Genomic DNA, 12,947 nt, shown 5'->3' with positions numbered 1-12,947 from the left:
TTGTTCTTATTATATTTGTGCATGAGAAAGAGAGAGTGCGTGGGCAATATATGCTTAGTTCCTGTTCTCAAGTTAGTGGGACTAACCTTATAAAGTTTAAAATATAGTTCTGTCTCCTGCTGCCATTCAAGGAGTCTGCTCATTTCATTAATATTTGTTGAATGAAAGCAGTAAGACAACCTTAACTTAACTTTGAGTACTGCCTGGATTTAAGGGCCCAAATGTCACTTTTCACAGATCATTGATTTATTTCAAAATAGCTGTAGCCACATTAAATCATTAATGAAGAGATTGTATTTTTCCTCTGAAGACACAGAGATATAGTTGGTGGAAAGAAATCTCCCCACAGCCTCACCATCCACAACAACACATTTGAACAGACTCTAAAGAATGGAATTGTCCAGTCATCTTGGGCTTGCATAACTGAGCTACTCCTTGTGGTCTGAAAGGGAAAGGGCTGCATAAGGGGCTTCTTTAAATATCAGCTGAATTTAGAGCAGCAATGGGAGTTCAGTTTGAGAAGAATTGCCTAGTTGAGAGGAAAGATTGAACATGCAGGCAAGGTACTTAAGCACGTGCATAACTTTAAGCACATACTCAAATTGCAATAGAAGATGAGACGTGAACTATCCAAGCAAGCCACAGGTATTGTCTCTGCAAAATGTGTTTGAAATCTTGATGTATGCAGAAATTAAATTTGCCTCTGGGCAGCTTTGACTGGCCCGACTCAGCATTTATCCAGCAGATCGCTCTAGGTACCGTTATCCTTGGCAATGTTACAAGAGTTATAATTTGCAATGAATGAATAATTGTTAAACAATTTCTTCAGTGTATTGGAAACATGCTTTATTTATTTTTCTTTTTAGCACGAGTGATTAGAAATGCACCCTTTTTCATTGATCTCAAAACCATTATTTGTTGTGCTACAAGAAAAAATGAGGGTACATGACACCTTGCAGGATTGGGTCCCAGTTGAGGCCAGCTATGGTGCTTCCTTCAGAGGAACTGTGGGAAAGTTCCAGTGAAATGAAGATTTCATTGATCTGCTATCTTCTAACCAAATATTTTGCTTCAGGGAGAAGGGAACGTACCGAAATGCTCAAGAGAGACATCACAAAACTTGAAAATCTTCAGACAAAGCAAAGCTGCTTTAAGAGGTTGACTTCTCAGCTTTGTAACTTACTGTGTTAACCATGGGATATGAGAGGCAGAAATGTGATTATTTGAGGAAACTGGTGGTAAAGAACTCTCCGGAGAGCAATGGCCAGCTCTCTGGAAATGGGCTGATAGCTTCAATTGAGTGAGACTCAAAGGAGACTGTTGCTATAAAATGATGTACCAAGGGTCAGACAAAAACAAATCTCTAAGCTGGCAGAAATGAGGCTTGCAGGCTTGTGAGGAAATAGAGGACTTAGACCATGTTTTCTTAAATCATTTTGGGACAAGTTATACAGGACTAATGGAACCCCCTTGCAATTCCCTTAGGATTTGTGTTGTGACATCCAATCCGGGGAGCCCAGCACTTTAGAAACAAAATTCTCACTGAAGCAACTAGATGAGTGATTTGCTGCATAGTAGAAGGACAAATTTAACTACCCCAGCAGTCAGTATTAGTGGGAGAGAAGCTGCAACAGCTGACTCAAGTAAGGAACCAAAAAGCAAGGAAAATATTTAGAAACATGAGGAAACATTTAGAAACTCCTCAGCTGGTGTAAATTGCCATAGGTCCATTGACATCAATGGCCAGATACCTTAGCGATTTTCAGAGTAGAACCACTCTTTGAATAAAGACACTAGATCTGGTTGAAAAATGGTATGTTTTTGGAGGGGGGGAGGGGAGAGGGGAACCTTTCTAAACAACTTTGGGTTTTTTGAAAATTTTCATGAACTTTTTTTTTTTTTTAAATCAAATTTTTGAAAATGTTTTTTGGTAAAATGAAAATGAAAATTCTTACTGAAAACTGAAGCTTGTACCAAAAATGATTAGGTATTTGGTATTTTGGCCAAAGTGAAAATGTGTATTTTAGTTGAAAAAGCCATTTTTGTTTAAATAAATACATTTTAAAAAGTAAAAATAAAAAAGGTGGGTTTTTTGCCATCTCTACGACTGATTTCCGCACATACGTCAATCACAATATAGTACAAGGAGTGAGGTCTTTTCTGAGATCACAAGCTGGCTGCTAAGGTTCTCCCTACCTTCAGACCTCTTCCACGCCCATCCGTGGCCAGCTCTTTCTCCATCAGGAGATGTTGAAGCAGATCAGCTATTTTCCCTGTCCCAGCCAGCATTTTGGCCCGTGACAGAAAAAATACATGTCAAATATGGCAACGAGGATGCTCTCTCAATGTGCGGTATTGCCTTTTTGGGAGGGAAATATTAGAAATAGTCAGTGGAGCTATGCCAGCTTTCACCATTTGAGGTTCTGGTCTTAGACCTACAGCTCTAGGAAGAAATAACACTTATTATTTTGAAAACGACATTAAAATCAAAGCATCAGAAACTCATAATTAAATCTTAAAACAAACACAATGAAGTGTGTGTGGGGGGGAGTGCTTTGTTTTTTAATATTTTGCACTGTATCTCAAGATAATGTATTTAAAGCAGACAACTGTAGTGTTTGGAAGACTGAATTGCATGAACAAGTATCCATTATTCTTGCATGAAATGGAATAATTGTAAATTAATGGCCAAAACACTATAGGTTTGATACATCACAGCCATTGCTTTCATTCATTGATTTCTACTGATTTTTAGTGGTGTTACACTAATGTGAAACTGGAGTAACAGAGGGAGAATAAGGCTCTACCTACATATTGCAATGTGCTTCCTGCAGCAACCTATAGCTTCTACTTCAGAGTGTAACAGACCCACGTGGGCCTGATTACAGAAGTAATGAGGGCTCACAGCTCCTCTTGATTTCAGGAGTTGGACACACTCACTTGCTTTTCAAATCAGGCCAAAAGTATGTTCTGATAGAGGAATATCACAGCCTCAGGTATATGTGCTGCAGGAATGCATTTGGGGAATGGTATGCATGTAGTATCTCCGTGCAATATTAGTGATTCATGAGTGCCACCTACTTAAAATGACTGTGTAACCAAAGCTGTCATGCTGCTATATATTAGGTTTTTTTTAAAATGCATCTTCTGGATGTGTCTGAGCTGAATGATAGATTCTTAAAATGCAGTTCCTGTTGGTAAATCGTATTGCTAGGACTACCTTTCTGGTACTCTAGATTATGAAGTGGTGAATATACTAGTAGGCTGTATGTGTATTTGCACATGTGGGCATGCGGCTGTATTTCATTCTTGTAGGCACTTCATTGTGTGAAATGGAAGCAGGTCGGCAGTGCTATAGAACTTATGACCTTCTTTACCACAGCACAGGGTAGACTTACATACAGTCAGATTCTGTAGCCCTTATGTTGAGCAGCATTTCCATTACTGTCAGTGAGCCAAAAGCCAAACACAGTTCTCATGGTCACTGGTTTGAATGAGAGAGACCAGAATTTGGTTCAATGGAATTACTAGCATCAGGATGCAGAACTGAGCCCATCAGGATACTTTGTTTGAATCTTCCTTTTAAAATTAAACTGGTCAGGCAGATGAAAAAAGAACCAGCTCCAATCTGCTCCACTATGAATTATCATTGCTAAGCCACAGATGATATTGATTTACATACAAGATTTACTCCTTTTTGGCCATCCTATCTAAAGGTCTTGGATGGTGAGCATAACTTGGAGTAAAATACATGGAGCCCTTTAAGACAGCAGGTACTGTGAAATCACTGATCTTTCTCTATCATAAAGCCCATTGTTCTACGGGGTCCTGGACAATTTGAAGACTTTTAAGGATGCTTCCCAATTGACTAGAAGAGAGAAAATTTTCTCTTCACATTTTAAGCCTACTGAAGTGCCCAGACTTAAAAAAGAAATGATAAAAACACAAACCAAAATGCTTCCCTTTAATATCTCTGACTGTAATCCATTATCCAAGGCCTTCTTGTGTACTACATCATCAGAGCAATGTTCTTTGACTACTTGTATAAATTATTCATACATCTTTTTATAACACCGACTGTGGCAACAGCTGGGGACAAACAAATATTACAAACATGGCACCAATAAAAAAGAATGTATAATCAGTCTTTAAAAATTCTTTATGTTTTGCCAAGGCTCGCACATCACAGTAGAATGTTAACAACCACCAGAGCCCTCCAGTTCGAAGCATTCCTGACTACAAATGCTGTTGTTTTAATACTATTTTCTAAATTGCAGCCCATTTTCAGCTTTCATAAATGTGATGGACTTCTTTGAATACAGTCAGATTTTTTTTTTTTAATTCAAACATCAGACTTGTAAAGCTTATAACAGGCTTAACACTTTTATTTGTTACAGATTAAAGATAAAGTGTTTGAAATACAGGTGGGAAGCTTCTGAAAGGACACATGGTTTTATGGTGCCACTAGCTTGAATTCAAGGCAGATACACTGATGTTACTGCCTGTGGGGGCTGTATTTCCACTTGTGGTAGATGAATTCATTTAGGAGAAGGATAGAGTAGGTAGTGGATTTCTCCATGAAGTAGGGGCATGAGAACAGTATTCCAGAGAGTTTCAATATAGGCTCCATAATATTTTTTTGGGGAAGTGAAATGGGTCCAATCCAGGCTCCAGCTCTAGACTGTAAATTCTTTTAGGAAGGGGAACCACTTCCCTGCAGTATCTGTGCTGCTTTGTTCTGCTGATGTTTCAGCAAGAACAGATTAAGGTTACCTGCATCCACCAGATATATGGGGCCTCAAGTCTGCATGTGGATTGCTGGGGTGATGGCACAGTCACAAAATTTGGAGCTTGTTAAAAGTCCCATAGCATCCAACCTGTTTCATCTTGCCTTAGGCCGCTGATGTGTTTTAAATTTGCATGATGACATACAGGTACATCCAGCAGCAGCAGAAGTATTGTCCTGTGTACAGTGCTTGATTCATTAGGCAGCAATGAACACATGTTCAAAACCAGTAAACTGATGTAGCTCTGTTTAAGTTGTTGACTTCCCCAGGCTGAGAATCCTGGTGCAATATGTTTAAGTGCCATTCATAAATGACCACATAAATTCCACCACCCTGCCAGTTCTTCACTTTTAGTTTGTACTTGAAGGCTGAGATTTTCAGAAGCACCCAAGGAAACCATGGGAAGCCTGGTACTGCAGCCCTGCTGCTCCCCTGTCAGTGCTCTGTGATATGTATGTTTGATTGTAGCAGTCACAGTTTGCACTGTACAGATTAGTTGAAAAGATCATATGGTATTTTTTTCTGTTCTCTGTTAGGATGTTTTGTGTAACTATTGGCCACAGGGCAAAGTGTGGCTATTACAGCTGAGTATACAATTCAGAATTCATGCTGAGTTGCTTAATTGAGTAAGTTATACACGCTAATTGATAAGTTACATAGGCCATTTGCATATGGCTAGAGGGGGGAATTGCAAATGGTGCAATTAACTGTAATCTTAGCAGTTTCAAGGAGCTGCAGACTAAGAATCATCCAATGAAGAAATTCACAAATAATTTGAATTTGAGAACTTTTGCAATCAGCTTGTGGATAACTTCCAAATGGAATTATTTTTTAAAAGGGCAAAATTCACTGATTAAATTTATTCATAGTGAATTACGAATGCCACAAGATTTGTAGCAATTCCATGCTCATCATTATTTATGCCCTTTTCTTGGATCCAATTCTACCCCTTAAGGCAACTCTGATTTGGTCTCCACATTTAAGGTCCAATCCACTTCCAAAGGCATCCATTAACTTCAATAGTTGTTGGGTTGGGTTTTTTTTAACTTCCCTTCAGAATTCCCATTAACCCTTAAGGGAGTGCATGACCTAGACAATTTCAAACAAACTTCAAACCACACTGGCTCCTATTAACATTTATTAATAGTAAAATACACACAGTGGCTATAAATAGCAGTTTTTTCTTCTACTTTTTATTCCACAATATTTTGTAGACTTTGGGCTGTTAATATAGTGTGATACACAATTTAACACTAAAAGGCTAAGACTTTACACTCAGTATATATATTTTTACAATATTTGTATTATTGCACAAAGCATCATATTGTTGTAGATCATTCGGTTCTAATATTCCTTGGGGCCTGGAAACTCATGACTTGAAATGCCTCTCCCTGTCAAATACAGGTGTATTTCAAATATTCCTGGGATATTTTATAGTAAGCAACTGTAAAGGTAATATATCAGTGAGCACATGCTAGTCGACAATAGATATTACCTTTTTGCTGCTAAAGCCAAGAAAGGAAGGGAGAGGCATTTTAACTTGTCGTTCAACTGGTAAAAAGAAGGAATGAGATGGACGTTTTCAAGGCTGATTGCAATGTTAGGTTGCTCTATGAAGGTAAAGATATATCTTTGTTGTTGTGCTGACAGATGTGGGTACGTTATTAGAGAGACAAGGTGGGTGAGGTAATATCTTTTATTGGACCAACTTCTGTTGGTGAGAGAGAGAGAGAAGCTTTCTAGCATACACAGAGGTCTTCTTCAGGTCTGGGAAATGTACTCAAGTGTCACCGCTAAATATAAGGTGGAACAGATTGTTTAGCATAAGTAGTTAACCCATATTTCAAGGGCCCATTCAATGTGAAGTGGCCTGTTTAGACTCCTCTGGTCATGGGGGGTGGGGGTGGGGGCGGAGGAAAGCGGGGGAAAAAAAAGACAACTTGGGATGGGGGGGTTGTTAGTGGGTTGTAGATTGTTGTAATAAGCCATAAATTCAGTGTTTCTATTCAGTCTATGATTTTTAGTGTCTAGTATGATTGTGAATTTAAATTCTGAGGCTCATCTTTTGAAAGTTTCCTTTGAGAATGAGGACTGAGAGGTCAGATAAAGAGTGATCATTTTGTGAAAAGTGTTCTCCCACAGGTGATATAGTGTTTTTGTCTTTTATCAGTTTTGTGTGAGTTCATTCGAGAATGTAGCGATTACCTAGTTTCACTCACATAGTTGTTATTGGGGCATTTAGTGCACTGGATGAGGTACACCACATGTCATGATAAGCATGTGTAGAGCTCATGTATCTTGAAAGGTGTGTTTGGGGGTGCTGATCATGATAACAGTGGAGACATGTCTACAGATTTTGCATCTGTTGTTCTGGCAGGGTCTGTTGCTGTTTTGAGTTGGTGTGTCCTGGTCTGGGGGAGCTTGCTTCTGATGATGAGCTTGGAGAGGGTGGGGGGTTGCTTGAAGGCCAGAAGAGGGGGTTCAGGAAAGATTTCTTTCAAGATGGGGTCCCCATCAAGGGAGTTGAAATTGTTTAATGATACCCCATATGGGTTCCATTGTGGAGTGGTAGGTGACAACTAGGGATGTATGGTCAGAGGGGGGTTTATTTCTGTCTTGAAGCAGGTTCTCTTGTGGTTTTTGGGTGCCCCATTGCATGATGTGATCTTCTTCTATGGTGGACTGTCCTTGTTCGAAGGCAGTTGTAAGTGTTTTAAGGTGTATATCGTGGTGGGCAAACTTTTTTGCCTGAGGGCCACATCTGGGTGGGGAAATTGAATGCAGGGCCATGAATGTAGGCCTGAGGCAGGGGGTTGGGGTGCGGGAGGGAGTGTGGGGTGTGGGAGGGGGTGCAGTGTGCAGGAAGGGGCTCATGGCAAGGGGTTGGGGTGCAGGAGGGGTGCGGGGTGCAGGAGGGGGCTCAGGGCAGGGGGTTAGGAGGCTCAGGGCAGAGGGTTGGGGTGCAGGGTGCAGGAGGGGTTTGGGGTGTGGGCTCTGGCCTGGCGCTGCTTACCTCGAGTGGCTCTGGGGGTGGGGTGGGTCAGGCGGCTCTGCTGTGCGCTGCCCTCGCCTGCGGGTACCACCGCCGAAGCTCCCATTGGCTGCGGTTCCCTGTTCCCAGCCAATGGAAGATGCGGGTGGCGGTGACTGCAGGCAAGGGCAGCACACGGAGCCCTCTTCCCTGCCTTCCCTTCCCTAGGTGCTGCAGGGACATGGTGCTGGCTGCTTCCGGGAGCGGCACGGGGCCAGGGCAGGCAGGGAGCCTGCCTTAGCCTCCACTGTGCCACGGGGCTGGCAATCCTGTAGGCCGGATAGAAAGCCCTGATGGACCGGGTGCGGCCTGTGGGCCGTAGTTTGTTCTCCCCGGTGTATATCTTGGACTTTCTCCTCAGAGCAATTTTCATGGTATCTGAGTGCCTGGCTGTAGCAAACAGATTTCTTGGTGTTTGGGGGAGGGTACTGGATCTGTGAAGATTGGTGTGGTGATCTCTGGGTTTCTTGTACACCTCTACCCTGATATAACGCAACCCGATATAACACGAATTCAGATATAATGCGGTAAAGCAGTGCTCGGGGGGGGGGCTGCGCACTCCAGTGGATCAAAGCAAGTTCGATATAATGCGGTTTCACCTTTAACACGGTAAGATTTTTTGGCTCCCGAGGACAGCGTTATATCGAGGTAGAGGTGTATATAATTGTCTGTAGGGTTCCATTGTTGAAACTAATCATGATGTGAGTTACCCATAGGCAGCATATTGCAATGGAATTTGTCTTAACGTAAGTTTAACTATGGCAATTTTGCCTTAAGGTTCTCCCCTTTCCCTCACTCCCAGTCTCTATGAAGAGTTAACAGCCTGTTTTAGTAGCTACTGAACATGCTGCACATAATTTTACATATGCACGCTTTCTCCATAGTAACCTTCAAAAGCCTTTCTTTTTTTATAATTTTACCAAATAGAATTTCATAAATGGGATTAACATGGGTGAAACTGACAGCAGATTTTGGCCCTCTCTATATGGAAATGGAATAAGCACTCGTGCATGAGCGCACACACGCGCGCACACACACACACACACTTAAAAAGATAGGGGAATTTTTATTGGAAACATAAGTGCCTCCGATTTATTAGACTCATGAGAATTATACTAGACACAGAAGATAACACAGACAATAATTCAGTTAAGAGGATATACCTGTGACGCATTCAGTCACAGAGATCCCCTTGGGACTGTCACCTGATGTGCTGAAATTACCTCTGAGCCCGTTTCCCCTGCCAGCTTGGGACTCCAGAACCCTGCCTTGTTGAGCCAGGCACACTAGCCTGCTGCAACATAGACCCAGGGTCTTGGCCACGCCCCCAAACCTGCAGACTTTAACTAAAAACAGCTCAGCGAGTTATCTGTCTCCAGCACCCAGACACCCAGCTCCCAATGGGATCCAACCCCCAAATAAATCCGTTTTACTCTGTATAAAGCTTATACAGGGTAAATTTGCAAATTGTTTGCCCTCTATATCACTGATAGAGAGATATGCACAGCTCTTTGCTCCCCCAAGTATTAATCACTTACTCTGGGTTTATTAACAAACAAAAGTGATTTTATTAAGTATAAAAAGTAGGATTTACTTTGTTTTGGCTGTTAAGTGTTGAAAACACTTAAGTCACAAAGCAAAATAAAACAAAACACGCACGTCTAAGCCTAATACATTAAGAAACTGATTACAGGTAATGTCTCACCCTCAAAGATGTTTCAATAAGCTTCTTTTGCAGACTAGACTCCTTCCTAGTCTGGGCCCAATCCTTTCTCTTGGTACAGTCCTTGTTAGTTCCAGCAGACATCTCAGGTGGTAAGCAGGGGTTTTCTCATGTCTGGCAGCCACTTTTGTCCTCCTCTACCCCCTTTTATAGCTTTGGCACAAGGCGGGAATCTTTTGTCTGTACTTGTCCCCACCCCCGCCTCATCAATGGAAAAGTACAAGGATTAAGATGGATTCCAGCATCATGTGACATGGTCACATGTCACTGTAAGAACCCCTAGTCTCCATTCTTCCTGGGTTGGCCCACGCGTATACAGGAAGGTTTGCAGGTAAATAAACCATTTACAACCAATTGTCTGGGTCAATGGGAGCCATCAAGATTCTAAACCACCATTAATGGCCCACACTTTGCATAATTACAATAGGACCTAAGAGTTATATTTCATATTTCTAATTTCAGATACAAGAATGATACATGCATACAAATAGGAGGAATATATTCTGTAAGTTATAACCTTTATGATACCTTACAAGAGACCTTTTGCATAAAGCATATTCCAGTTACATCATATTCACACCCATAAGCATATTTCCATAAAACATAAATAAATGGAGATATACCTATCTCAAAGAACTGGAAGGGACCTTGAAAGGTCATTGAGTCCAGCCCTCTGTCTTCACTAGCAGGACCAAGTACTGATTTTGCCCCAGATCCCTAAGTGGCCCCCTCAAGGATTGAGCTCCCAACCCTGGGTTTAACAGGCCAATGCTCAAACCACTGAGCTATCCCTCCCCCAACATATGGAGTGCAACGTCATAATACCAATGGAACATTATATTTCACTCTCTCCCCCCAAAACTGAATTGAAGTCTACCATATTGACACTGTGGGAGACAGAAGTCTTCTGCACAGCTACAGACAAGCTGTAACACAAGCAGCAGCGGTCATTCCCCTCCTTTTGTTTCAGCCCTGCCCTGAAGGGATGTGATTTAGTCAGTCTCCAAAGTCAGTACATTTGTTGAGAGCTGACATTATCACCAATTATGAGCATGATCCAGCAGCCATTGTGCACACAGCTGTCGTATACCATAAGACAAGGACCTGAAGAAGAGCTCTGTGTAAGCTCAAAAGCTTGTCTCTCTCACCCACTGAAGTTGGTCCAATAAAAGATATTACCACATTGCCTCTCTAATACCTTGGGACCAGCATGGCTACAACACCACAGTGTCACTACAGTGGGGTTTTAATTAGTGCCGTAAAGATGAAAAAGATCTATATCCCAGATTAATTCCCAGAGCTATCTAGTCCTCCTGACTCAGCATGTGCATGGGCAGAAACAGATTAAAGAGACTATCATACCACCCATAAAGAGAGAAAAGGAAAATTTAGGAGGACTATTCACAAGATGTCGCAACTAGGATTGTCCTTTCCCTCTGTAAGACAAAGGATGTTCAAATAGATCTACGGGTGAAACTGCTACCAAATGCAGCAGACAGTTCCATGTGACAGTTCCATATCAGTCCCTGATATTAGCTGGATTTTCCCATGTCACCAATTTTAGTTTTAGTGATCAATTTTAGTTACTTTACCAGGACAGGCTAAGGTAAGGTCTACTCAGTTGAGTAAATGCTTGCAGGATTAGGTGAACAGAGAGGAGCATTTGGAGATACTACAATGTCTTGTCTGTTGGGGGTTATTAAGACTGGGCATCTGATTGGGGGTCTGGCTAAGAGGAGTGTTTGGCTCAACATGTGGCATGTAATTTTCATTTTGTTGTGTTTCCAATTGCCTTTTTGGTTTTGTTTCAGGTTTCAAAAACTTAAATATAACTAAAAGTCTGGAATTTTTTTATTCAAATTAAAATTAAGCAAACATTTTAATTCCAAAATTTCCTACAATATCAAAACATTTTGGAAAAAAAAAGTTGAACAAAAATATTTAATTTGAAGTTTTGTGTAGGGGGGAAAATGGCTCTTCATCCAGCTCTAATACTGGATAAATTTAATCTTAAAGAGATTATAAAGTTTAATATTTGATATGTCTGCACTGCAGTCAGAGATGTGATTGCAGCACGGGTTGTCATACCCTGCTAGCTTAAATCTAGATAGCATGGCTAAAAGTATCAGTGAAGGCACAGTGGCCTTGAATGCAGCACGGGTTAGCAACGTGAGAATGAACCCAGGGTTCTGGGTGGGCTTGTAAAGCCTGTGCCACTGTGTCATCACTGCTATTTTGAGCTATACTAATCTAGATTAAAGCTAGCACAGGTATGATTACCTGACCTGCAATCACACCTCTGATTGCAGTGTGGACACACCCAGAGATGGGGAGCTGACTCAGCCAGTCTATTTTGAAATTATGGCATTGAACTAGACCTCTTAAAGCAATAAATAAGCAAACCTTGAGCCCTTCTAGCTCCTTAGTTATATAAGCAAGATACACACAATTCCATAACCTTTAAAAAAAAAAAAAGCCAGAAATTCCTATCGTTCTGTTCAAACTTCACACTTTTGATTTTTAAGATTTTTTTGTTATTGTATTTAACATAGGCCTGTTTAGATAGATCAGTAAAAACAATTACGTAATAATTACTAAAATATTAGATAACTTACACAGTTAATATATTACACAGTTAATATATAACATGTCATTTTCTGTGGCTATTTCCAGTTAAGTAGCACCAGTGTATTTATAGTCAGCTATATCAGAATTATTAGTATAGTTCCTAAAATTAATAAAGATCAAGGCCAGATCTTGTGAAATTTTTCTTCTAGCTGCATTCCTCCACATTGTGCTAGTTTTCTACATTTTCTGGATCATTTAGTCCTATAATATACAGGGAATAAATGTGATATGTGTTATTTTAAAATAAGTCTTTTGGCTTTAATATGCGGCCTTAGTAGAATTTTAGATGTGCATATCATTAGCACATATGACAGACAAAATGCTGGCTGCAATTGTACAATGCCTAGCACAATGGTCTTAGTCTATGAGTAAGGTCCCGACTCCCTAGGAGATATGGTAAAACAAATAGTAAATAATCATAATAACCATTTCATGCTGCAAAGGAAGAGGATGGATATGAGGAACCTTTTCTCTTGGTCTCCCTGTGCATTCTGCAGAAGCCAGGCACCATCCAGACTGAATGCTTCCTGCAGTAGTAGGCTTTTCGACATGCAATGCGACGTGTCTGCATCCCCAAACCCTTGTGTGTTCGCTAGCCTCTGTCAGAAGTTGCATACTGTTCCTTTCAATACTAGGTGGGAGAAGCTTATTTTTTGATGATGCCTCAGTTTCCCTCTCACTGTTAGGGTGGTTTAATTGACCCATGCTAAATCAAAGCTCCACCCCTGGACCAGTAGCCACAGTTCTGCACTCCTTTAGTGCTTTGGCAAGGAGCAAA

This window comes from Emys orbicularis, chromosome 10 (assembly GCF_028017835.1).
Source record: "Emys orbicularis isolate rEmyOrb1 chromosome 10, rEmyOrb1.hap1, whole genome shotgun sequence".
Taxonomy (NCBI): domain Eukaryota; kingdom Metazoa; phylum Chordata; order Testudines; family Emydidae; genus Emys; species Emys orbicularis.
This window is presented reverse-complemented; position numbering follows the sequence as displayed.